This window comes from Primulina eburnea, chromosome 12, assembly GCF_022965805.1.
Source record: "Primulina eburnea isolate SZY01 chromosome 12, ASM2296580v1, whole genome shotgun sequence".
NCBI lineage: Eukaryota > Viridiplantae > Streptophyta > Magnoliopsida > Lamiales > Gesneriaceae > Primulina > Primulina eburnea.
Window position 1 is genome coordinate 14,542,543 of NC_133112.1, and position 25,062 is coordinate 14,567,604.

Sequence of the window (25,062 nt, forward strand, 5' to 3'; positions counted from 1 at the left end):
GCTTTTGCGACGGTTTCTGTCACAACTGTCGCTAATCCAAAAAAAAAACGGGATCAGGTTTCGAAATCGGGTGGAGCAAACGTTATAATTGACTTAAACCACTGCGATACATGGACGTATCTTTCATTTTGGGAGGGCCATGTATATATATATCTGTTTATATATTTAGTTTAAAAAAAATTAATATATACTAAAATTTTTTTTTACATTTTTTGGGAGGGCCGTGGCCCCCGTTCGCCCTACACTAAATCCGCCCCTGTCTGCCACCACGCAAACACTTCATTTGAAGATTGAGATGCTTTAGATTTAAGAATATGCGGGGTTCTCTTGAGCAGACGTCCTATGTAAAACAGAAATATTAATTATATCACCAATAATAATAATAATACGTAAAAGGAGTAGTGATACTGATTTTAGTACTTCGTACCTCAAAGTCAGTTGAGTGGACATTGATGCACACTAATTGATCCAGAATAGAAGGAAAATTTCCAAGGAAGACGCGGTCAAGTAAGTGAAACTGATCCGATGAGTTAAACTCAACAAGCTTTGGGACGTTGTTGAGGTGCAGTGAATACTTAGGCTGCAACTTAAGACAGGTCAACGATACAAGGTTGATCATGTCGCGAACCTCAATCAACACGACATTCTTAGAGATAGAAATCTCCAAGCGCTTCAACTTCGAATGTCCGACAAACGTCACTTTTTAAACCTGTAAGAACCCACGATGGACAAGTGTTCGAGAGCAGTACAATTTGAAACGAAATCTCGACATCTCGATCTTCCACGTGAAGGGAGTGCAGAGACAATTGCCTAAGTGATTTGAGGCCCTGAAATGACCCTAAGCCTCAACCTTTTCTCTTAATCAAAGTTCTACGAGGAAAACTGTAATAGCCAGACATGGCTTTGGAGTAGGGGTGAGCATTCAGTTAATTCGGTTACCAACCGAATCGAATTAGCCATAACCGAACCGAATTTTTAACCATAACTAAACTGACCGAATTATTTTTCATAACCGATGAAAACCGAACCGAATTAAAATCGGTTAATTCGGTCGGTGACGGAATTAACCGATTAGTTTAAAAAAAATTGTGATTTAACTTTAATTATATATGCATTTTTTCAATACTATAGTTTACACAAATGCATAAAAACATAAAATCACACACATCTCAAATATATAAGTTTTATTTGAACACAATTAATACATATTATATCGATTTTAAAATTAAAAATTAAAATATTTATAAAAATTGATAAATAAAAAAATTTATTAAATAATAATATTTATTATATCGGTTAATTCGGTTAACCGATTTCAAAATTTTGAAAACCGTAACCGAACCGAATTAACCGATATAACCGAATTTTTTTAATTTGAAACCCGAATTTCCGAAATAATCGGACCGAATTTCCGAATTAGCTCGGTTCGATGGGTTAATTCGGTTTAACCGATATCTTGCTCACCCCTACTTTGGAGTGATAAATCATGCGTATGTCGATGCTTTCTACATCTTTTTCCAGTACCAACGACAGCCACCTATGAGTATTGGTTCCCTTCAGACTGGGTATATGCAACTTGAATTCTTCCAAAAATAGACAGCCTATGTTTGAAGCCAAGAAATCATAAATCTCCTTCATGTGTTCACGAAATTCCTTTTCCATTAGTTGTTGAACATCTTTGTCTTTTGATTGTTCGGAGGGATGTCGAGTGCTGAAGGAGATACGAGTGATGTAAGTGTAGAGGTGTCACCAACGATTGGACAGGATGCTGGTGACTATAGCTTCTCGTCATGTCAACCAAAGATTATGTCCACAAGAATATGGTCCGGCATTTCACTGATCTCATCACCACTCCATTCTCGCTTTTGTTCTTCATTCTGGATGATCAAAGAAAACTAAGCTATAATGGCCCGAAAGTTTGTGCTTGAAAATTTGCGGAAAATTAAAAATTTTCTTTTTAAATAATAAAAATGCCTCATTCATAACTAAATCGATTAACAAAGTTTGATATCCAAAAATGGCTACGGAAGGAAATATTTTTTTGCAAAAATAACAATTTAAGAATATCCAACAACTGATAAAAATGTTTGCATAAAGTGGTAAGTGCTGTAAATGAGGTCCTCGGGTGCCAGTACAGCCGACCCAAGCTGACTCACTGGTCCCCGCCCTCGGCCCCATGCTCATCAGTACCTACAAAAATCAAGTCTAGTGAGCTAAAGACTCGGTATGCATATATCGTAGGTAACAAGTAAATACTATATTAAAACTTGCATGGGATAAAATATCGTGTCATGGGGCATACTGAAAATAACTTGAACTGAGCAATTATAATACGTGCATAACTGAACTGAAAAATCATAGTAAAAATGTTTGCTCCTTGGAGTCCTGTACTGAAATAAAATGTAATAATTTTCTGTTGAGATTATGATCTACGGAAGTGGCCCCTGCACTGAACTGAACTGGCCGATCACTGGCGACCAGGTGGTACCAAACTGAACTGACCGGTAACTGGCTACCGGGGGTACCAAACTGAACTGACTAGTCACTGGCGACCGGGTGGTACCAAACTGAACTGACCGATAACTGGCAACCAGATAAAATAATGCTCCCATGTTAGTGAATTGACCACAAGCAATATCGCATAAATCTCAAAAATAAGTATTTTCTATTTTTTTGCACATAATATAATTAAATGGCAAAAAGAAGTTTCTTGTATTATTTTCCCACATGGATTAGATCGTTCCCAGGCTCGCTGCAACCTAAGTATGCCATGAAAAATATGCAATAGCTTTTACTTGACCACACTATGCAATTAAGTTCAAAAATGCGACGATGACGCTCAACGACTTCGTATTTAATCATGACTCTGAGCCAGCCCGAACCAACACTGAACCAACGTATAGTCATGATTAAAATACACTTAAAATTATGAATTTATGCTCCTAAAATGGCGAGGGCCAAAATCTAGGTGAATGGAGGCCAAAACATGAAACGCTCTTTCGAGAGTCAATTTGGCACATCGTACCGTAAATTCTCGTACGACCTCAAAAATGATCCGAATCACAAACGGCCAAAAACGTGGCCTTCCTAACTCAATGAGGTACTATCCAGTCCAAGGCCATAGGCTAAAAGCCAAACAAGAACTCGAACGAGCCACCGAACTGACGCATCAAGTTGCTGTCCAGAAAATTCCAGCAGCTGCGCTTGGTTTCCTTACGTCGTTTTCGAGACTACCGGCCATTGGGGCTTGAACCACCGACCAGAAACTCTTACCAACATCCCAAGGAATGATTCGAACCATGGCTAAGGGCTTTAGACCAGCCACAATTCGAAATATTCCAGCAACAATTGAAAAGATTCACCCGAGAGCACCTTTGCGCGCGTGAGGGGTGTTTTGCTCCGCTTGCTATCTCGACTCGTTCTATTGGCCATTTGATTGACCATGGCACAACCTAGACTTCATGGGGCATGTTGTGAACCGTGGCTAAGGGCTTTAGGCCAACCAAGATCCACACCATTCCACCATACTCGAACCAACACATGCTGTCAAAATCAAAGGGGCCGAGAAGGGGAGCGGTTGTTCTTGCGTTTGATTTAAAAATCGATGCACCATGGACCAAGCCACAAAAAGGGCGATGTAGTCACGTCTTAGACATGCTAGGGAAGTTATCTAACCATGGATATAGGCCCCTGGGGCAGCCATGATCCGATCCATTCCCTTTTGACAGCAACATCAGATTTTTTTGAAACACAAATGGACACAAATGGAGTTGCTGTCATTTTCATGGTCTCGACTGACATGGGACTCAAACCACTGGACAAATGTGTTCCTAACATGTCCTAGTACATGCCTAGGATCAGCTTTGGGAGCCTGGAAGTCGAACCAATACCTGCAACAACGAAAACTAGCCAACCCGTGAAGCATCATGAAAACCGAAAAATCTGCATGCTATTTTTTTGAAATTTTCTTTGATGTATTTTCGGTTTTTGACAAGGGAAATGATGATCATGTAATGAAAAATAATTGATAATAGGACTTGAGTGAAGAGCAATAAAAACATATACATGCCTTGGTTTTCGTTTGAAAGAAAAACGAAAAGAATAGACGATACGGCGCGGAGGAGACGGAGTTGCTTCTCTTGTTTTCTTTCTTGCTTTTCTTCCTTAATTTTACCCTAGCCTCTCACGATTTTTAGTGCTGAAGGAGACTGAAATTTTCGAGATTATGGAGTGGGAGGGAGTCTAGGAAATTAAATGGGAAGATACAAGATAAAAGGGAAGGGAAATATTCTTTCTATCTACTAGTTTGAGTGATAAGGAAATAGAATGATATCAAAGATTTTTCTTGAGGATCCTAGAGGTGCATATGGACGCTTTTAAGGTCTAGGTGCAAAGGGAGAAATGGTTTAATTAAATCTTTCTAGTGATTTCAAAGATGGGGAGGATATCTATCTAGAAAAATTAAGGGGGATAATTAAAGAATGAGTTGAAAATCACAATTAAATATTTTAAAATGGGGAGAGGGCCGATTTTCTTATCAATCAAATGAGATGGAATATTGCTTAGTTATCAATTAAATGTGGATTAAAAAGGGTGAGGAATTTATCTCCCAAAAATGGATAAGAAAGGGATCAAGGAATTGAGTTGTTAACTAATTTAAATCTTTTAAATGAGGGGAGAGGGGGATCGATTTTTATTAATTAAGTTGGAGAAAAATATTGCTAGATAGACATGGTAGAATATTGCTTAAATATTAATTAAGTGAGGATTTAAATTGAGGGAATTATTTACCATGAATGGATAGGGAAAGCTATTAATTAAGTGGGTTGCCAACAAATTTTTAAATCAAATTAAAGGGGCCGAAAATTATAATAAAAGAGGAGGGAAAATATTTCTTGAATATCGCATTTTTTATCTTTAGTGTTTTATCTACTCATTAGATATTTAAAAGAATTAAGGAATTAATTATTGAACTTTATTTACTACTTATCTCCACTTATTTAAATAATTCTTTAAACCTTCTTATACAATAAATTTACTTATTATTCATCTTAAATAAATTTTAGAAAATGTTTTCTTACCAATAAATTTTATCTCTTTACTCCAACTCCGGTCCGGCCTCACTGAGTTAACTGAAAAGAATAAAATCTAAACTACAGAATAAAATAATTAACTTCAAAGAAAGCATTTAAATACTCATGCAATGAAGTCAATTTAATTTAAAATACTAGAATTATGCATGGCTTATACGCAGTCTAATTACGGGCTCTACAACTTTCCCCCCTTAAAAGAAATTTTGTCCTCGAAATTAGAACTCACCGAATAACTCGGGGTACCGACTCCTCATTTCTGGCTCAGACTTCCATGTAGCTTCCTCCTCAGAATGGTTGAGCCACTTGACTTTGACTCGCTTAACCAACTTGTTCCGAAGCTTCTTCTCCTGTCTGTCTAGGATCTGCACTGGTCTCTCCTCATAAGACAGGTTCGGAGTAAGCTGCAATGGCTCAAAGTTCAGCACATGCGAAGGATTCGCCCTATACTTCCTTAGCATGGAGACGTGGAACATATTGTGTACTCCAGCCAGATTCGGCGGAAGAGCAACGCGATAAGCTAGCATCCCAACTCTGTCAAGGATCTCAAACGGTCCAATGAATCTTGGACTGAGCTTCCCTTTCTTCCCAAATTTCATGACATCTTTCATAGGTGCTACCTTAACAAAAACATGGTCGCCCACTGCAAACTCTAAATCTCTCCTTCTCTGATCTGCATAGCTTTTCTGTCGACTCTGAGCAGTCCTCATCCTATCACGGATCCTGACTACTACCTCGGCAGCCTGCTGAATAATCTCTGGACCCAACTCTGCTCTCTCTCCTACTTCGTCCCAATGAATAGGAGATCTACACTTCCGGCCATATAGTGTTTCTTACGGAGCCATACCAATGGACGACTGAAAGCTGTTGTTATAGGTGAACTCAACCAATGGCAAGTTCGACTCCCAACTCCCTGAGAAATCAATGACGCAAGCACGGAGAAGATCCTCTAAGACCTGAATAACTCGCTCTGACTGTTCATCTGTCTGAGGGTGGAAAGCTGTGCTAAACAGCAACTTCGTACCCATGGTCGAATGCAAACTCTTCCAAAACAAGGAAGTAAATCTGGGGTCTCTATCAGATACGATCGAAACTGGAATACCATGAAGTCGGACTATCTTCCGGAGATATAACTCTGCATACTGAACCATGGTGAAAGTCGTCTTAATAGGCAAGAAGTGCGCTGACTTGGTAAGACGATCTACAATCACCCAGATGGCATTTGATCCTCTGACTGACTTCGATAAACCGGTCACAAATTCCATGGTAACATTCTCCCACTTCCACTCGGGAATAGGGAGAGGCTTGAGCAAACCTGCTGGTCTCTGATGCTCCGCCTTCACTAACTGACAAGTCAGACATTCAGACACAAAACGTCTGATTTCTTTCTTCATCTCAGGCCACCAATACAACAACTGCAGATCTTTGTACATCTTCGTACTCCCAGGGTGAATAGAGTACGGCGACATATGGGCCTCTGATAAGATGTCTGCTCGGATAGAATCACTGCTAGGAACCCATATCCTGTCTCGGTATCTCACAATGCCGTCGCTGACTGTATACAAGACACTGCCCTTGGCTTCATCTCTCTTCTTCCACTGTGCTAGTTGCTCATCTGCTGACTGACCGCTGCGAATACGGTCAAGAAGAGAGGACTGAATCGTCAAAGTAGATAGACGAGGAACTCTACCTTGAGGATATGACTCTAGATCAAACCTCTGCATCTCAAGCTGAAGAGGTTTCTGAATCGTCAAATGAGCCATCACTGCGACTTTTATGCTTAATGCATCCGCAACTACATTAGCTTTACCCGGATGGTAGCTAATGTCACAGTCATAGTCTTTCACAAGCTCCAACCAACGCCTCTGACGCATGTTCAGCTTCTTCTGCGTAAAGAAATACTTGAGGCTCTTGTGGTCGGTAAAGATCTGACACTTCTCTCCATACAAATAATGCCTCCAAATCTTCAAGGCAAAAACTACTGCGGCCAACTCTAGATCATGGGTGGGGTAATTCTACCGTGGATTTTCAACTGTCGAGAAGCATACGCTATCAGTTTCCCATGCTGCATCAAAACTGCGCCTAAACCGAGCTTCGAAGCATCGGTATAAAGGACAAACTCACCGGACCCTGACGGCATGGCCAAAACTGGTGCTGAGATAAGAGCTTGCTTCAAAGTATTGAAGCTCTTCTGACAATCATCGCTCCACAAAAACTTCACATTCTTCTTTGTCAATGATGTAAGTGGAACGGAAATGGAGGAGAATCCCTGAATGAATTTCCTGTAATATCCTGCTAACCCAAGAAAACTGCGAATCTCAAATGCATTCTGCGGCACAACCCAATCTCTGACTGCTGCCACCTTCGCTGGGTCCACTTCAATACCGTTGCTAGAAACGATGTGGCCTAAGAACGCCACCTTCTCTAACCAGAATTCGCACTTACTGAACTTTGCGAACAACTTATGCTTCTGCAAGGTCTGCTACACTGTAGTCAAATGCCTGCTGTGATCCTCTTGACTCTTGGAGTAGACGAGAATGTCTTCTATGAACACTATCACAAAATGGTCAATATACGGCTGAAATACGCGATTCATGAGATCCATGAAGATCGCTGGCGCATTCGTCAGACCGAACGGCATCACAAAGAACTCGTAGTGGCCATAACGAGTCCTGAAAGCTGTCTTCGAAACATCGGCGTCCTTCACCCTCAACTGGTGATAACTTGAACGCAGATCAATCTTGGAGAAAATCAAAGCTCCCTGCAACTGGTCAAACAGATCTTCTATCCTAGGAAGTGGGTACTTTTTCTTCACTGTAACCCTGTTCAACTCCCGGTAATCAATGCAAAGCTTCATTGTGCCATCCTTCTTCTTAACAAACTAGACTGGCGCGCCCCAAGGTGAAAAACACGGGCGAATGAACTCCTTGTCGAGTAGTTCCTGAATCTGCTTCTTAAGCTCTCCCATCTCTGTCGCTGCTAATCGGTACGGTGCTTTGGAGATCGGAGCCGTACCTGGCATAAGCTCAATGTAAAACTCCACCTCTCTCTCGGGTGGCATACCAGAGACGTTGTGACACTTCTGACCCGTTTTAATAAAAGACATCACAAGAAACTCATAATGACCGTACCTGGTACGGAACGCCGTCTTAGGGATATCGGACTCCCTAACCTTCAACTGATAATAGCCAGACCGAAGATCAATCTTCGAAAATACAGTTGCACCATGAAGTTGATCAAACAAATCATCTATCCGTGGCAACGGATACTTATTCTTGACAGTCACTTTGTTGAGCTCTCTGTAATCGATACACAGCCGCAAAGACCCATCTTTCTTCTTGACGAAAAGAACCGGAGCTCCCCAAGGTAAAGAACTCGGTCGAATAAAACCCTTGTCTAATAGATCCTGCAACTGCGTCTTCAACTCCGTCATCTCAGTAGGAGCCATCCTATACGGAGCCTTAGAAATAGGAACCGTACCTGGAGCAAGATCAATCACAAACTCCACATCTCTGTCTGGCGGCAAACCCGGAACATCATCCTCAAACACATCAGCAAACTCCCTCACCACATCAATATCATCTATATTCAACTTAATCAATCTATCCACATCCACAATCGAAGCCAGAAACACATCACAACCTCTACACAGAAACTTCTCAGCCTCAAGACAAGAAATAAAAGGAAGGACCAGCGAAGTACCTGCACTGGAGAGAACTCCTCCCTTAATGCTATCATCTGCAAAGGTCACCGTCTTAGCAACGCAATCAATAACAGCACGATAGGTCGACAGCCAATCCATGCCAAGAATAACATCAAAGGCAACCATCGGAATAACAATCAAATGAGCAAAAACAACTCGCTTCTCAATACGAACAGGGCATGCATAAACAATAGATGTCGGGCACAACACGTCCCCCGAAGGCAAAACAACATTAAGCTGGAGGGGAAGAACAGAAGGAACTATACCCAAAGATCTCAAAAACAATTCAGACATAAAAGAATGAGTAGCACCAGTATCAATCAAAGTCGTAGCTACTCTGCCTGAAATTAAAATAGTGCTAGAGATCACAGAAGAATCATTGTTTATACCTTCCTTTGTCATGGTAAAGATGCGTCCCTGAACCTTCTCCTTACTCGCTCCTCTTGGACAGTCTTTGGCAATATGGCCTGCAGTGCCACAACGGTAACAAGTATGAGTGCCAAATCTGCACTCTCCTCTATGATGTCGATTGCACTTGGGACACAAAGGCTTCTCATAATCAAATGGAACTGCCGGTGGTTTAGGACTCGGCTCAATCTTGCCTTTCCCCTTGAAACGATCTTTGCCTCTTTGGTTCGAACCCTGGCCTCTCTGAGCAATGGCCTGCTGTCTCGCTTGCCTCTCTCTAGCAATATCTTTCTCGTCCTGCTCGGCCAACAAAGCCTTAGACACAATCTCCTTGAACGTCACAGCCTTCGACATGTTGATATCCCTCCGGATCTCCGCTCTAAGGCCTCGAATGAAATGAGCACCTTTGTCCTTGTCGTTGGAAGCAATATACGGAGCAAAAAGACAACCCTCCTCGAACTTGAGAATGTACTCATCAACGTTCATACCTCCCTGTCGAAGCTCCAAGAACTCTGTCACCTTCCTAGCTCGAAGTGCGTCTGGGAAGTACTTGTCATAAAACAGATCAGTAAACTCTGACCACTTCAAAGCCGGTAGATCAACACCAACCTTGGTCGCATTCCACCAAATACGTGCAGCCTTGACTAACATGAACACTGCACAACTGATTCTGTCCTTGTCCTCGTAGTTGAGATGATCAAAGATAGTCTCAAGAGCCTTGATCCACTCCACAGCCACTAACGGATCGGTGCTCCCTGCAAACTCAGGCGGATCCATCCTCTTGAAAGCAGAAAAGATGCTATCGGTACCAACGGCTTGAGCTATTTGGCCTCTACCCTGTCCTCTACCTTGACCTGTTCCTTGCATACAGAGCAACTGCTGAATCTGCTCACCATGGACCTTGGCTTGCTCTTTCAACAACTTGCCGAATTCATCGACAACTCTAGAGGAAGAACTATCCTCACCCTCTACGGCTTTTCTCTTAGGAGGCATACTCCTACAATGTGCTCACATAATACATATCAATAGATAACAATGAATAGATGTAGAAGAAGACATACCCGGACCGTTGACAGTAGACGAAGTCATATGCATTGGTCCGAAGAACGGTGCTCTGATACCACTAAATGTGACACCTCTGACCCGTTTTAATAAAATAACAGCGGAATTTAAAATTTTCTTTAAAATGGAAGAAGGATTCAAAATACATTTCATATATATATTCAAAAGTATACACATGATCAATAAAATGATACAACAAAAAGCAAAATATCATTCTTGTGATCATGTCAAAATGCTAGCAAAATAACTTCTTCCTTCCATCTTTGGTATGCATATGACTCCGGCCCACAATCAACGTCCCGGCCCGTCGCTCTTATCTGCATCACATGAAAATAACTGAAATGAGTATAAAACTCAGCAAGTGGAACTCTTACATAGCAATGATACATATCATACTCTGAAAACATGACTTTGAAAACATTAAATACCATCAACTCTGAAATATGAATATCATAGCATGAATAATAATAACGATGGTATTTCTCTTTTCTCTAGTATGGATTGACATCTATATAGTATCTCTGTCTCTTACCTATATCCCATCGATATAAATCGACAACTCTGAGGGATATAAGTCTATGGTCGTTGATCAACTAATTGCATGCAATCTCTGACTATGTATCTATCAATCCATAAAACATTTGAACTCTCTCTTTGACATTTCATCAAACACTTTGAAAGCATTAAGCTCTTGTATTCCATTTTCAATAATTGAGACATAAAATACCTCCAATATGTATAACAAGTGTATCAATACATAACCATGAATCAAATGAAGGGAATAACACTTTAAAATCATTAGAACACCATACATATAATATCATGTGAGCACAAAGGATGAAATTCCACTTACAACCACTTGGAACCTTGAATCTAAACCCTTGGTTGAATTCCTACACAATAAACCAAGTATTGAACCATCAACAACTCAATAATCAAAAACCCATATCAATCAATCCATAAAACCAACACCAACACCAAACCCATGATTTCTTCCAACACTAAACCAAGAATAAATTACACCAAAAGCTTACCTTAGCTTCCTTGATCCCAAAATAAACTTGTTCTCTCAACAAATAACCAACAAGAAGCTTGGATTAAAGAAAAGAAAGGAGAGAAATTGGAACCCTAGTCTCCCAAGGGAAGAAGAATCGAGAAGGAGGAGAAAAGAATGAGGAAAAGTGAACAAATCTATGCCTTATATCATTAAAATCTCGAAAACACGCTTTTGGTACTGTGCCTGGCGCTCGGGCGGTCAAAAATTACCGCTCGGGCGCCGATGATTCTGTCCAAACCCGAAATTCCAGAAGCAGTGGCGCTCGGGCGGCCATAAATTACCGCTCGGGCGCCACTCTGCGCACTGCCACGTTAAAGATCGCTTCATAACCGCCTCTTCCCGTCCGAATTAGAAAAAGTGGTAAACTACAAAGTTGTAGCCCTATGTCTTATCTTCAATCCTTCAAAATTTCAGATCATTTGGAGCTCTGAGTAAAACGTTATGCCCATTCTCCCAACATGTGTCACTGGAGGAACGTCGAAACACACGACACACTTCGGGGCACTTTTGGCTTACCTTCCACAATGATTTGAACAAAGCTCAAAATTAGAAAGTTATACCTCTATGTCTTATCTAACCACTCCAATTGGCCTCATACCAATTGGCTCAACATACGAATTATCATGAATTAAATCGTAACGACGCTACAATCGAACTACACAACATCTATCACCAACCATACTATAAATCATAAATCGAAACTCTTAACATCCAAACTATACCTAAACTTGACCAAGTAGTCAATAAACTTATGAAAACTTAAACCGTACCGTACACCAAGCTCGGCTATTACAATCTCCCCTCCTTAAAGGAATTTCGTCCTTGAAATTGACGTCACTGCGCAAACAACTCAGGATACTTCTCTCTCATCTCATCCTCTGGTTCCCACGTAGCCTCTTCGATCAAATGGTTCCTCCAAAGAACTTTAACAAAGCCGATCTCTTTGTTCCTCAATACTCTGACTTTGCGATCCAAAATCTGGACCGGAATCTCTTTGTAAGTCAAATTCGGCGTCAAGTCCAATGGCTCGTGGCGAAGAACATGGGAAGGATTCGAAATATACTTCCTGAGCATCGATACGTGAAAAACATTGTGAACTCTGTCAAGATCTGGCGGTAGGGCTAACCTGTAGGCTCGATCACCAACTCTGTCCAAGATCTCAAATGGGCCAATAAATCTCGGACTCAACTTTCCCTTCTTGCCAAATCGCATCACACCTTTGAGAGGTGCTATCTTCAGGAACACGTGATCGCCAACCTCAAACTGCAAAGGTCTACGACGAACATCTGCATAGCTCTTCTGTCTCGACTGCGCAGTCTTCATCCTCTCACGGATAACAGAAACAACGTAGGCTGTCTGTTGGACCAACTCTGGTCCCAACATCTTCCTCTCACCAACCTCATCCCAATACAAGGTAGATCTACACTTCCTGCCATAAAGTGCTTCGAACGGTGCCATCCCAATCGTCGCCTGGTAACTGTTATTGTACGTGAACTCAACCAAAGGCAACTTGGAATCCCAGCTACCAGAATAATCAATAGTGCAAGCTCTGAGCATATCCTCTAGAATCTGAATAACTCTCTCTGATTGACCGTCGCTCTGAGGGTGATATGCTGTACTGAAAGCTAACCGTGAACCCATAGCTCTGTGCAAACTCTTCCAAAACTCTGAAGTAAATCTGGGGTCACGATCAGACACAATCGACACAGGGACACCGTGAAGTCTAACAATCTCTGCTATGTAATCCTCGGCATACTGGTTCATGGAATACGTCGTCTTGACTGGGAGAAAATGCGCTGACTTGGTCAATCGATCAACAATAACCCAAATAGAGTTAAAACCTTTCTGCGTTCTGGGAAGACCAGTCACAAAATCCATCGTAATATGCTCCCACTTCCACTGAGGAATCGGCAAAGATAGCAATGTCCCAGCAGGTCTCTGATGCTCGATCTTCACCTGCTGACAAGTTAGGCACTGAGAAATGAACATAGCAATATCTTTCTTCATACCTGGCCACCAATAGAGTCTACGAAGATCCTGATACATTTTGGTGCTGCCTGGATGTATCGAATATGGCGCGGTATGAGCCTCTGTCAAGAAATCTCGCCGAATATCATCGCCAACAGGAACACAAATACGGCCTCTGAAAGTCACCAAACCGTCTCCATTCAATCCAAACTCTGAGTTACCTCTCTCCTCTGCTCTAGCCCTCAACTCTGCCAACTGCAAATCAACAGCCTGCTCTCTACGGATCCTGTCCGTCACTGTAGCCCGAACGACCAACGCTGAAAAGCGAGCAATGGTCCCCGGAACTACCAAAGAAATCTCCTCTCTCTCCAAATCCATCAACAACGGCTTCTGAATCATCAAACTCAAGGAAGAACTCGACTTACGGCTCAAAGCATCCGCTAGAACATTCGCCTTCCCTGGGTGGTAACTAATCGTCACATCATAATCTTTGACAAGCTCTAACCACCTCCTCCGTCGCATGTTGAGCTCTTTCTGGGAAAATAGATACTTCAAACTCTTGTGGTCTGTGAAAATCTCACACTTTTCGCCATATAAGTAGTGTCTCCAAATCTTCAGGGCGAAAACCACAGCTGCCAGCTCCAAATCGTGCGTAGGATAATTCTTCTCATAATCTTTCAACTGGCGAGAAGCATAGGCGATAACCTTACCTCGCTGCATCAGCACTGCACCAAGACCCTTCTTCGATGCATCGGTATACACAACAAAATCCTCTGAACCACTGGGCAAAGAAAGAACAGGAGATGTCGTCAACTTATCCTTCAACTCTTGAAATGCACTCTGGCAATCATTGGACCACTCGAACTTCACAGTCTTCCTCGTCAGATTGGTCAATGGCAGAGCAATCTTGGAAAAATCTGAAATAAAACGACGATAATAACCTGCCAATCCAAGAAAACTGCGTACCTCTGATACAGTAGTAGGAATAGGCCACTTCTGAATTGCTTCTATCTTTGCTGGATCAACAGCAATACCATCTTTTGAAACGACATGGCCTAAGAAAGAAATCTGATCCAACCAAAATTGACACTTCTTCAACTTGGCAAACAACCTCTTCTCCCTCAATAACTGAAGAACAACTCTGAGATGCTCTGAATGAAGCTCTCTGGTCTTGGAATAGATCAAGATGTCGTCGATGAAGACAATGACGAAGCTATCCAAAAACGGCTTGAACACTCGGTTCATCAAGTGCCATAAATACTGAAGGAGCATTGGTTAAACCAAAAGACATCACAAGAAACTCATAATGACCGTACCTGGTACGGAACGCCGTCTTAGGGATATCGGACTCCCTAACCTTCAACTGATAATAGCCAGACCGAAGATCAATCTTCGAAAATACAGTTGCACCATGAAGTTGATCAAACAAATCATCTATCCGTGGCAATGGATACTTATTCTTGACAGTCACTTTGTTGAGCTCTCTGTAATCGATACACAGCCGTAAAGACCCATCTTTCTTCTTGACGAAAAGAACCGGAGCTCCCCAAGGAGAAGAACTCGGTCGAATAAAACCCTTGTCTAATAGATCCTGCAACTGCTTCTTCAACTCCGTCATCTCAGTAGGAGCCATCCTATACGGAGCCTTAGAAATAGGAACCGTACCTGGAGCAAGATCAATCACAAACTCCACATCTCTGTCCGGCGGCAAACCCGGAACATCATCCTCAAACACATCAGCAAACTCCCTCACCACATCAATATCATCTATATTCAACTTAATCAATCTATACACATCCACAATCGAAGCCAGAAACACATCACAACCTCTACACAGCAACTTCTCAGCCTCAAGACAAGAAATAAAAGGAAGGACCAGCGAAGTACCTGCACTGGCGAGAACTCCTCCCTTAATGCTATCATCTGCAAAGGTCACCGTCTTAGCAACGCAATCAATAACAGCACGATAGGTCGACAGCCAATCCATGCCAAGAATAACATCAAAGGCAACCATCGGAATAACAATCAAATCAGCAAAAACAACTCGCTTCTCAATACGAACAGGGCATGCATAAACAATAGATGTCGGGCACAACACGTCCCCCGAAGGCAAAACAACATTAAGCTGGAGGGGAAGAACAGAAGGAACTATACCCAAAGATCTCAAAAACAATTCAGACATAAAAGAATGAGTAGCACCAGTATCAATCAAAGTCGTAGCTACTCTGCCTGAAATTAAAAAAGAGATCACAGAAGAATCATTGTTTATACCTTCCTTTGTCATGGTAAAGATGCGTCCCTGAACCTTCTCCTTACTCGATCCTCTTGGACAGTCTTTGGCAATATGGCCTGCAGTGCCACAACGGTAACAAGTATGAGTGCCAAATCTGCACTCTCCTCTATGATGTCGATTGCACTTGGGACACAAATGCTTCTCAGAATCAAATGGAACTGCCGGTGGTTTAGGACTCGGCTCAATCTTGCCTTTCCCCTTGAAACGATCTTTGCCTCTTTGGTTCGAACCCTGGCCTCTCTGAGCAATGGCCTGCTGTCTCGCTTGCCTCTCTATAGCAATATCTTTCTCGTCCTGCTCGGCCAACAAAGCCTTAGACACAATCTCCTTGAACGTCACAGCCTTCGACATGTTGATATCCCTCCGGATCTCCGCTTTAAGGCCTCGAATGAAATGAGCACCTTTGTCCTTGTCGTTGGAAGCAATATACGGAGCAAAAAGACAACCCTCCTCGAACTTGAGAATGTACTCATCAACGTTCATACCTCCCTGTCGAAGCTCCAAGAACTCTGTCACCTTCTAGCTCGAAGTGCGTCAGGGAAGTACTTGTCATAAAACAGATCAGTAAACTCTGACCACTTCAAAGCCGGTAGATCAACACCAACCTTGGTCGCATTCCACCAAATACGTGCAGCCTTGACTAACATGAACACTGCACAACTGATTCTGTCCTTGTCCTCGTAGTTGAGATGATCAAAGATAGTCTCAAGAGCCTTGATCCACTCCACAGCCACTAACGGATCGGTGCTCCCTGCAAACTCAGGCGGATCCATCCTCTTGAAAGCAGAAAAGTTGCTATCGGTACCAACGGCTTGAGCTATTTGGCCTCTACCCTGTCCTCTACCTTGACCTGTTCCTTGCATACGGAGCAACTGCTGAATCTGCTCACCATGGACCTTGGCTTGCTCTTTCAACAACTTGCCGAATTCATCGACAACTCTAGAGGAAGAACTATCCTCACCCTCTACGGCTTTTCTCTTAGGAGACATACTCCTACAATGTGCTCACATAATACATATCAATAGATAACAATGAATAGATGTAGAAGAAGACATACCCGGACCGTTGACAGTAGACGAAGTCATATGCATTGGTCCGAAGAACGGTGCTCTGATACCACTAAATGTGACACCTCTGACCCGTTTTAATAAAATAACAGCGGAATTTAAAATTTTCTTTAAAATGGAAGAAGGATTCAAAATACATTTCATATATATATTCAAAAGTATACACATGATCAATAAAATGATACAACAAAAAGCAAAATATCATTCTTGTGATCATGTCAAAATGCTAGCAAAATAACTTCTTCCTTCTATCTTTGGTATGCATATGACTCCGGCCCACAATCAACGTCCCGGCCCGTCGCTCTTATCTGCATCACATGAAAATAACTGAAATGAGTATAAAACTCAGCAAGTGGAACTCTTACATAGCAATGATACATATCATACTCTGAAAACATGACTTTGAAAACATTAAATACCATCAACTCTGAAATATGAATATCATAGCATGAATAATAATAACGATGGTATTTCTCTTTTCTCTAGGTATGGATTGACATCTATATAGTATCTCTGTCTCTTACCTATATCCCATCGATATAAATCGACAACTCTGAGGGATATAAGTCTATGGTCGTTGATCAACTAATTGCATGCAATCTCTGACTATGTATCTATCAATCCATAAAACATTTGAACTCTCTCTTTGACATTTCATCAAACACTTTGAAAGCATTAAGCTCTTGTATTCCCTTTTCAATAATTGAGACATAAAATGCCTCCAATATGTATAACAAGTGTATCAATACATAACCATGAATCAAATGAAGGGAATAACACTTTAAAATCATTAGAACACCATACATATAATATCATGTGAGCACAAAGGATGAAATTCCACTTACAACCACTTGGAACCTTGAATCTAAACCCTTGGTTGAATTCCTACACAATAAACCAAGTATTGAACCATCAACAACTCAATAATCAAAAACCCATATCAATCAATCCATAAAACCAACACCAACACCAAACCCATGATTTCTTCCAACACTAAACCAAGAATAAATTACACCAAAAGCTTACCTTAGCTTCCTTGATCCCAAAATAAACTTGTTCTCTCAACAAATAACCAACAAGAAGCTTGGATTAAAGAAAAGAAAGGAGAGAAATTGGAACCCTAGTCTCCCAAGGGAAGAAGAATCGAGAAGGAGGAGAAAAGAATGAGGAAAAGTGAACAAATCTATGCCTTATATCATTAAAATCTCGAAAACACGCTTTTGGTACTGTGCCTGGCGCTCGGGCGGTCAAAAATTACCGCTCGGGCACCGATGATTCTGTCCAAACCCGAAATTCCAGAAGCAGTGGCGCTCGGGCGGCCATAAATTACCGCTCGGGCGCCACTCTGCGCACTGCCACGTTAAAGATCGCTTCATAACCGCCTCTTCCCGTCCGAATTAGAAAAAGTGGTGAACGACAAAGTTGTAGCCCTATGTCTTATCTTCAATCCCTCAAAATTTCAGATCATTTGGAGCTCTGAGTAAAAAGTTATGCCCATTCTCCCAACATGTGTCACTGGAGGAACGTCAAAACACACGACACACTTCGGGGCACTTTTGGCTTACCTTCCACAATGATTTGAACAAAGCTCAAAATTGGAAAGTTATACCTCTATGTCTTATCTAACCACTCCAATTGGCCTCATACCAATTGGCTCAACATACGAATTATCATGAATTAAATCGTAACGACGCTACAATCGAACTACACAACATCTATCACCAACCATACTATAAATCATAAATCGAAACTCTTAACATCTAAACTATACCTAAACTTGACCAAGTAGTCAATAAACTTATGAAAACTTAAACCGTACCGTACACCAAGCTCGGCTATTACAGACGTCTTCGGGAAAAACGTCTAAGAAATCTCTGAAAATCGGAACAGCTGAGGCTGACTTGTTGGATTCCTCTGGGACCGATACAAAGGTTGCTAGAAACGCCCGACATCCTCTATGCATGAGCTTCCTAGCCTGAACATACGGAATAATGCGCGGTAAAGGAAAGTACCTGTCCGGCTCAAATAAGAACTGCTCCATTCCAGGCAGTCGGACTAGACTTGATCTCCGCTGGAAGTCTATCAACACTCTGTTCCTCAATAGCAAGTCCATCCCCAGGATGATGTCAAATTCTGGCATCAGTAGCACGATCAGATCCGCATAAACTAGATTACCGTGCAGCTCAAGATCTATATCTCGGATAACATTGGTAGCTGCCATCTCCTTGCCTGACGACAACACTACTGAAAAGGCTAGGTCTAGCCCAATGGTCTTGATCTTGAGAAAGTTCGCAAAGACCTCCGAAATAAACGAGTGAGTGGCCCCTGAATCTATCAAGGCCTTGGTAGCGGAACCAGATATAAAAATTCTCCCTGAAAGATCGGAACTCTAAGTTGAATCCAATAGTTACAAGGACTAAACTTATAGACATGCAAAGGTCAAAGTTCTTCTAAATTATATCCCCAAAATAATTCTGAGTAGAGCATGCAATCCTATAACAGTTCTAAGTTCAAAAATCTTAATTCCGGTTCCCAAAACGCTGAAATTCGAATAATAACTTAAAGCTTAAAGGTAGCTGTCATCAACATAGTCTCCGGGTTCGTTTCGTGGCATGGAGAGCAAAAACTCTGCCTTGAGTAGGCAGATTCCTCTGAGGGCACTGCAGCAACATGTGGTCTGAACTGCCACACTTAAAACACTTCCCTGAGCCAGACATACATGCTCCAGGATGGCGGCATGAGCACCTGGGACAGACTGGGTGCTCAAAAGTTCTCGTGGCTGGGCCGTCCCTGCTGCTGCTGCTGCTGCTGCTGGCCTCTGCTTCTAGGAGGCCTATGAAATGGCCTCTTGTTTTGTTTCTGATGCTGATTGAGGAGGAGGAGGGTGTGGTACCTGGACTGGGCGCTTGCCCTGGCGATCCCTCTCGATATCCCGCAGATCCTGCTCTGCGGCTAGAGCTTTGGAGACTGCGATCTCATAAGTAGTAGGGTCAGACACCCTAACATCATGGCGCAAGATCGGCCATAGACCCACCAGGAAATGCATCATCTTGGCTTTAGCATCGTTCGCGATCAGGGGCACAAAATGACAGCCCCTCTCGAACTTACGGATGAACTCTGTAACTGTCGTATCACCCTGTCTCAAGCTCATGAACTCGGTGGTCAACCTGGTGCGCACTTCCTCGGCAAAATATTTGGAGTATAAAACCTCCGTGAAACGCGTCCATGTCAGCGTAGCCAAGTTCAAGGCTACTGACGCTCCTTCCCACCATAAGCGGGCATCTCCACTGAATAAGTAGGTGGCACATCGGACTCTGTGTGCATCTCCAAGTTCCATGAACTCGAAGATAACCTCGAGGGATTTGATCCATCCCTCGGCAATCATGGAGTCAGACGTCCCAGAAAACTCTTTCGGACGCATCTTCATAAACCTCTCATAGACAGCCTCGGGCCCTGTCGGCCTGGCTGCGGCAGCGACAACGGCATTGTTCCCCGCAAACTGTGCGAAGAACCTGTTCATCCCAGCCAGCATCTGGGCATTCATATCAGGCGGAGGGGGTGGAGGTAAGTCTTCCTCCCGCCTACGATCCTCACCGTCTTCATGACGGCGCTCCTCGCCACCTCTCGGGCGTCCAAATTGGCGTCTAGGGGGCATACTATTCCATATATAACCTATACGTAACTAACATGCATAATTCCATAATTTATTTAAATCCAAATACTGAACAATGAAAATCTGAACGTAATATATATTTCATGAAGACATGATGTTGAATAATCCATTCTTTAAATAAAATGCTGAAATGTAAAACTTACAGACCGAATACGTGACTTCGTGAGCTTCTCGTGGTCAGTAGTAGTGTAACCCTTTACAAGAATCTGGCTCTGATACCAACTATAACGGCCCGAAAGTTTGTGCTTGAAAATTTGCGGAAAATTAAAAATTTTCTTTTTAAATAATAAAATGCCTGATTCATAACTAAACCGATAAACAAAGTTTGATATCCAAAAATGGCAGCGGAAGGAAATATTTGTTTGCAAAAATAACAATTTAAGAATATCCAACAATTGATAAAAATGTTTGCATAAAGTGGTAAGGGCTGTAAATGAGGTCCTCGGGTGCCATTACTGCCGACCCAAGCTGGCTCACTGGTCCCCGCCCTCGGCCTCATGCTCATCAGTACCTAAAACAATCAAGTCTAGTGAGCCTAAAGACTCAGCATGCATATATCGTAGGTAACGAGTAAATACTATATTAAAACTTGCATGGGATAAAATATCGTGTCATGGGGCATACTGAAAATAACTTGAACTGAGCAATTATAATACGTGCATAACTGAACTGAAAAATCATAGTAAAAATGTTTGCTCCTTGGAGCCCTGTACTGAAATAAAATGTAATAATTTTCTGTTGAGATTATGGTCTACGCAAGTGGCCCCTACACTGAACTGAAATGTCCGATCACTGACGACCGGGTGGTACCAAACTGAACTGACCGGTCACTGGCGACCGGGTGGTACCAAACTGAACTGACCGGTAACTGGAAACCGGATAAAATAATGCTCCCATGATAGTGAATTGACCACAAGCAATATTTCATAAATCTCAAAAATAAGTATTTTCTATTTTTATGCACGTAATATAATTAAATGGCAAAAAGAAGTGTCCTGTATTATTTTCTCACATGGAGTATGCCATGAAAAATATGCAATAGCTTTTACTTGACCACACTATGCAATTAAGTTCAAAATTGCGACGATGACGCTCAACGACTTCGTATTTAATCATGACTTCGAGCCAACCCGAACCAACACTGAACCAACGTATAGTCATGATTAAAATACACTTAAAATTATGAATTTATGTGCCTAAAATGGTGAGGGCCGAAATCTAGGTGAATGGAGGCCAAAACATGAAACGCTCTTTCGAGAGTCAATTTGGCACATCGTACCGTAAATTCTCGTACGCCCTCAAAAATGATCCGAATCACAAACGGCCAAAAACGTGGCCTTCCTAACTCAATGAGGTACTATCCAGTCCAAGGCCATAGGCTAAAAGCCAAACAAGAACTCGAACGAGCCACCGAACCGACGCATCAAGTTGCTGTCCAGAAAATTCCAGCAGCTGCGCTTGGTTTCCTTACGTCGTTTTCGAGACTACCGGCCATTGGGGCTTGAACCACCGACCAGAGACTCTTACCAACATCCCAAGGAATGATTAGAACCGTGGCTAAGGGCTTTAGACCAGCCACAATTCGAAATATTCCAGCAAAAATCGAAAAGATTCACCCGAGAGCACCTTTGCGCGCGTGAGGTGTGTTTTGCTTCGCTTGCTGTTTCGACTCGTTCCAGTGGCCATTTGATTGACTATGGCACGACCTAGACTTCATGGGGCATGGTGAGAACCGTGGCTAAGGGCTTTAGGCCAACCAACTTCCACACCATTCCACCATACTCGAACCAACACATGCTGTCAAAATCAAAGGGGCCGAGAAGGGGAGGGGCTGTTCTTGCGTTTGATTTAAAAATCGATGCACCATGGACCAAGCCACCAAAAAGGCGACGTAGTCAAGTCTTAGAAATGCTAGGGAAGTGATCTAACCATGGCTATAGGCTCCTGGGGCAGCCATGATCCGATCCATTCCCTTATGACAGCAACATCAGATTTTTTTGAAACACAAATGGACACAAATGGAGTTGCTGTCATTTTCTTTGTCTCGGCTGACATGGGACTCAAACCACTGGACAAATGTGTTCCTAACATGTCCTAGTACATGCCTAGGATCAGCTTTGGGAGCCTGGAAGTCGAACCAATACCTGCAACAACCAAAACTAGCCAACCCGTGAAGCATCATGAAAACCGAAAAATCTGCATGCTATTTTTCTGAAAATTTCTTTGATGTATTTTCGGTTTTTGACAAGGGAAATGATGATCATGTAATGAAAAATAATTGATAATAGGACTTGATTGAAGAGCAATAAAAACATATACATGCCTTGGTTTTCGTTTGAAAGAAAAACGAAAAGAATAGACGATACGGCGCGGAGGAGACGGAGTTGCTTCTCTTGTTTTCTTTCTTGCTTTTCTTCCTTAATTTTACCCTAGCCTCTCACGATTTTTAGTGGTGAAGGAGACTGAAATTTTCGGGATTATGGAGTGGGAGGGAGTCTAGGAAATTAAATGGGAAGATACAAGATAAAAGGGAAGGGAAATATTCTTTCTATCTACTAGTTTGAGTGATAAGGAAATAGAATGATATCAAAGATTTTTCTTGAGGATCCTAGAGGTGCATATGGACGCTTTTAAGGTCTAGGTGCAAAGGGATAAATGGTTTAATTAAATCTTGCTAGTGATTTCAAAGATGGGGAGGATATCTATCTAAAAAAGTTAATGGAGATAATTAAAGAATGAGTTGAAAATCATAATTAAATCTTTTAAAATGGGGAGAGGCCGATTTTATTATCAATCAAATGAGATGGAATATTGCTTAGTTATCAATTAAATGTGGATTAAAAATGGTGAGGAATTTATCTCCCAAAAATGGATAAGGAAGGGATCAAGGAATTGAGTTGTTAACTAATTTAAATCTTTTAAATGAGGGGAGAAGGGGATCGATTTTTATTAATTAAGTGGGAGAAAAATATTGCTAGATAGACATGGTAGAATATTGCTTAAATATTAATTAAGTGAGGATTTAAATTGAGAGAATTATTTACCATGAATGGATAGGGAAAGCTATTAATTAAGTGGGTTGCCAACAAATTTTTAAATCAAATTAAAGGGGCCGAAAATTATAATAAAAGAGGAGGGAAAATATTTCTTGAATATTGCATTTTTAATCTTTAGTGTTTTATCTACTCATTAAATATTTAAAATAATTAAGGAATTAATTATTGAACTCTATTTACTACTTATCTCCACTTATTTAAATAATTACTTAAACCTTCTTTTACAATAAATTTACTTATTATTCATCTTAAATAAATTTTAGAAAATGTTTTCTTACCAATAAATTTTATCTCTTTACTCCAACTCCGGTCCGGTCTCACTGAATTAACTGAAAAGAATAAAATCTAAACTACTGAATAAAATAATTAACTTCAAAGAAAGCATTTAAATACTCATGCAATGAAGTCAATTTAATTTAAAATACTAGAATTATGCATGACTTATACGCAGTCTAATTACGGGTTCTACATAAGCTACAAACAAAGATTGAGACAATTGTAATGAAGAACCAAGAACAACACTCCAGATCCATTACTTCCCATTGTAATGATGAACCAAGAACAACACTCCAGCTCCATTATTTCCCAACAACCACCCCCTTTTTAAAGGACTATCTTACACCCTTTAATTTAACGATGATGCTACTGTTTATAAGTAAATCATATATACATACATATAATTTTATGTAGTCTAATTCTAAATGTCATTCCCCCAGCCATAGCTTTAAATAAAACTTCAAGCTATATGCATCAAAAGGAAAAATGCAAAAGGTTCCAATCACAGCATGAGCGTGGGCAAAATTTTAAAAAAACACGCACACATGGAATTCACCGAAAATATGCGAAACATAAATACATAAAATCAAAGGAATTTGACGGTAACGAAGAGAAGAAGAGATAGATTAACATACCTCTCATTTGTATAGATCTCTCTCGCTAAATTCCCTCTGTCTATTTACCCGAGGAGCAAACAAAAATCGAAATGATGTGGAGATTAAAGAATTGCTCTCTGTCACCTAAAAATTGGCAATCTTTGAACTTTAAGCAATACAATCCACGATATATCAACTTTACCATACAAAAAAAAAAATTTAAACAACAACATTATCGCTTGAGCATCAAATTCCAAGAATATAACGAACATGGTTTTTATCTTTTCATTACCTCGTGCTGGTGGGGGACAGGCAGAACTTCTATTGAGGAAGATGGAAAGGAATCTTCTGTTGAGAACTCAGAAAATTATAGTGATGGTGGTTTAAGAAATGCAAGGAAAGATCCGACTGTTCGCACGAAGAATATAGGTCGGAACCAACAAATCGATTGTGGATTTTTCAGGGAATTGATTTTCGAAAGAGAAGATTTTCAGGTTTGTGGAACATTTTGTTGGAGATAGGGAGTGATTTTGAAAGAAAGATTTTTTGGGTGAAGCAAAAGGGCAAAAGTGTTAATAAAAATTTGGTGTCTGCAAAGCAGTTTTAGATTTTTAATGAAATAGTAGAGAATAGTAGAGATATACGTACTAAAGTAAGATCGCGACGGTTTATCTAAAACCGTCGCGGATAGCGCAGGTTTATTTTACCGTCGCGAACCGCGACGGCTGTACATTAACCGTCGCTAATAGCGAGGGGTAAGAATAGACCGTTGCCAATATAAATCGGCGACTGTTTTTGAAAAACAGACGCTAT

General features: G+C 41.2%; 1 long non-coding RNA gene and 1 pseudogene across 1 annotated transcript; both read right to left on the reverse strand.

The window, feature by feature from the left end:
• Nucleotides 1–244: 244 nt before the first annotated feature.
• LOC140806675 (uncharacterized) lies at nucleotides 245–20,303 on the reverse strand (annotated as a pseudogene).
• Nucleotides 20,304–20,629: 326 nt separating this feature from the next.
• LOC140808232 (uncharacterized) lies at nucleotides 20,630–24,824 on the reverse strand. Its single transcript, XR_012112837.1, has 3 exons — nucleotides 24,560–24,824; nucleotides 24,289–24,408; nucleotides 20,630–20,832 (listed from the first exon to the last, which is right to left on the reverse strand). It is a non-coding gene; the product is annotated as an uncharacterized lncRNA (long non-coding RNA).
• Nucleotides 24,825–25,062: the final 238 nt, after the last annotated feature.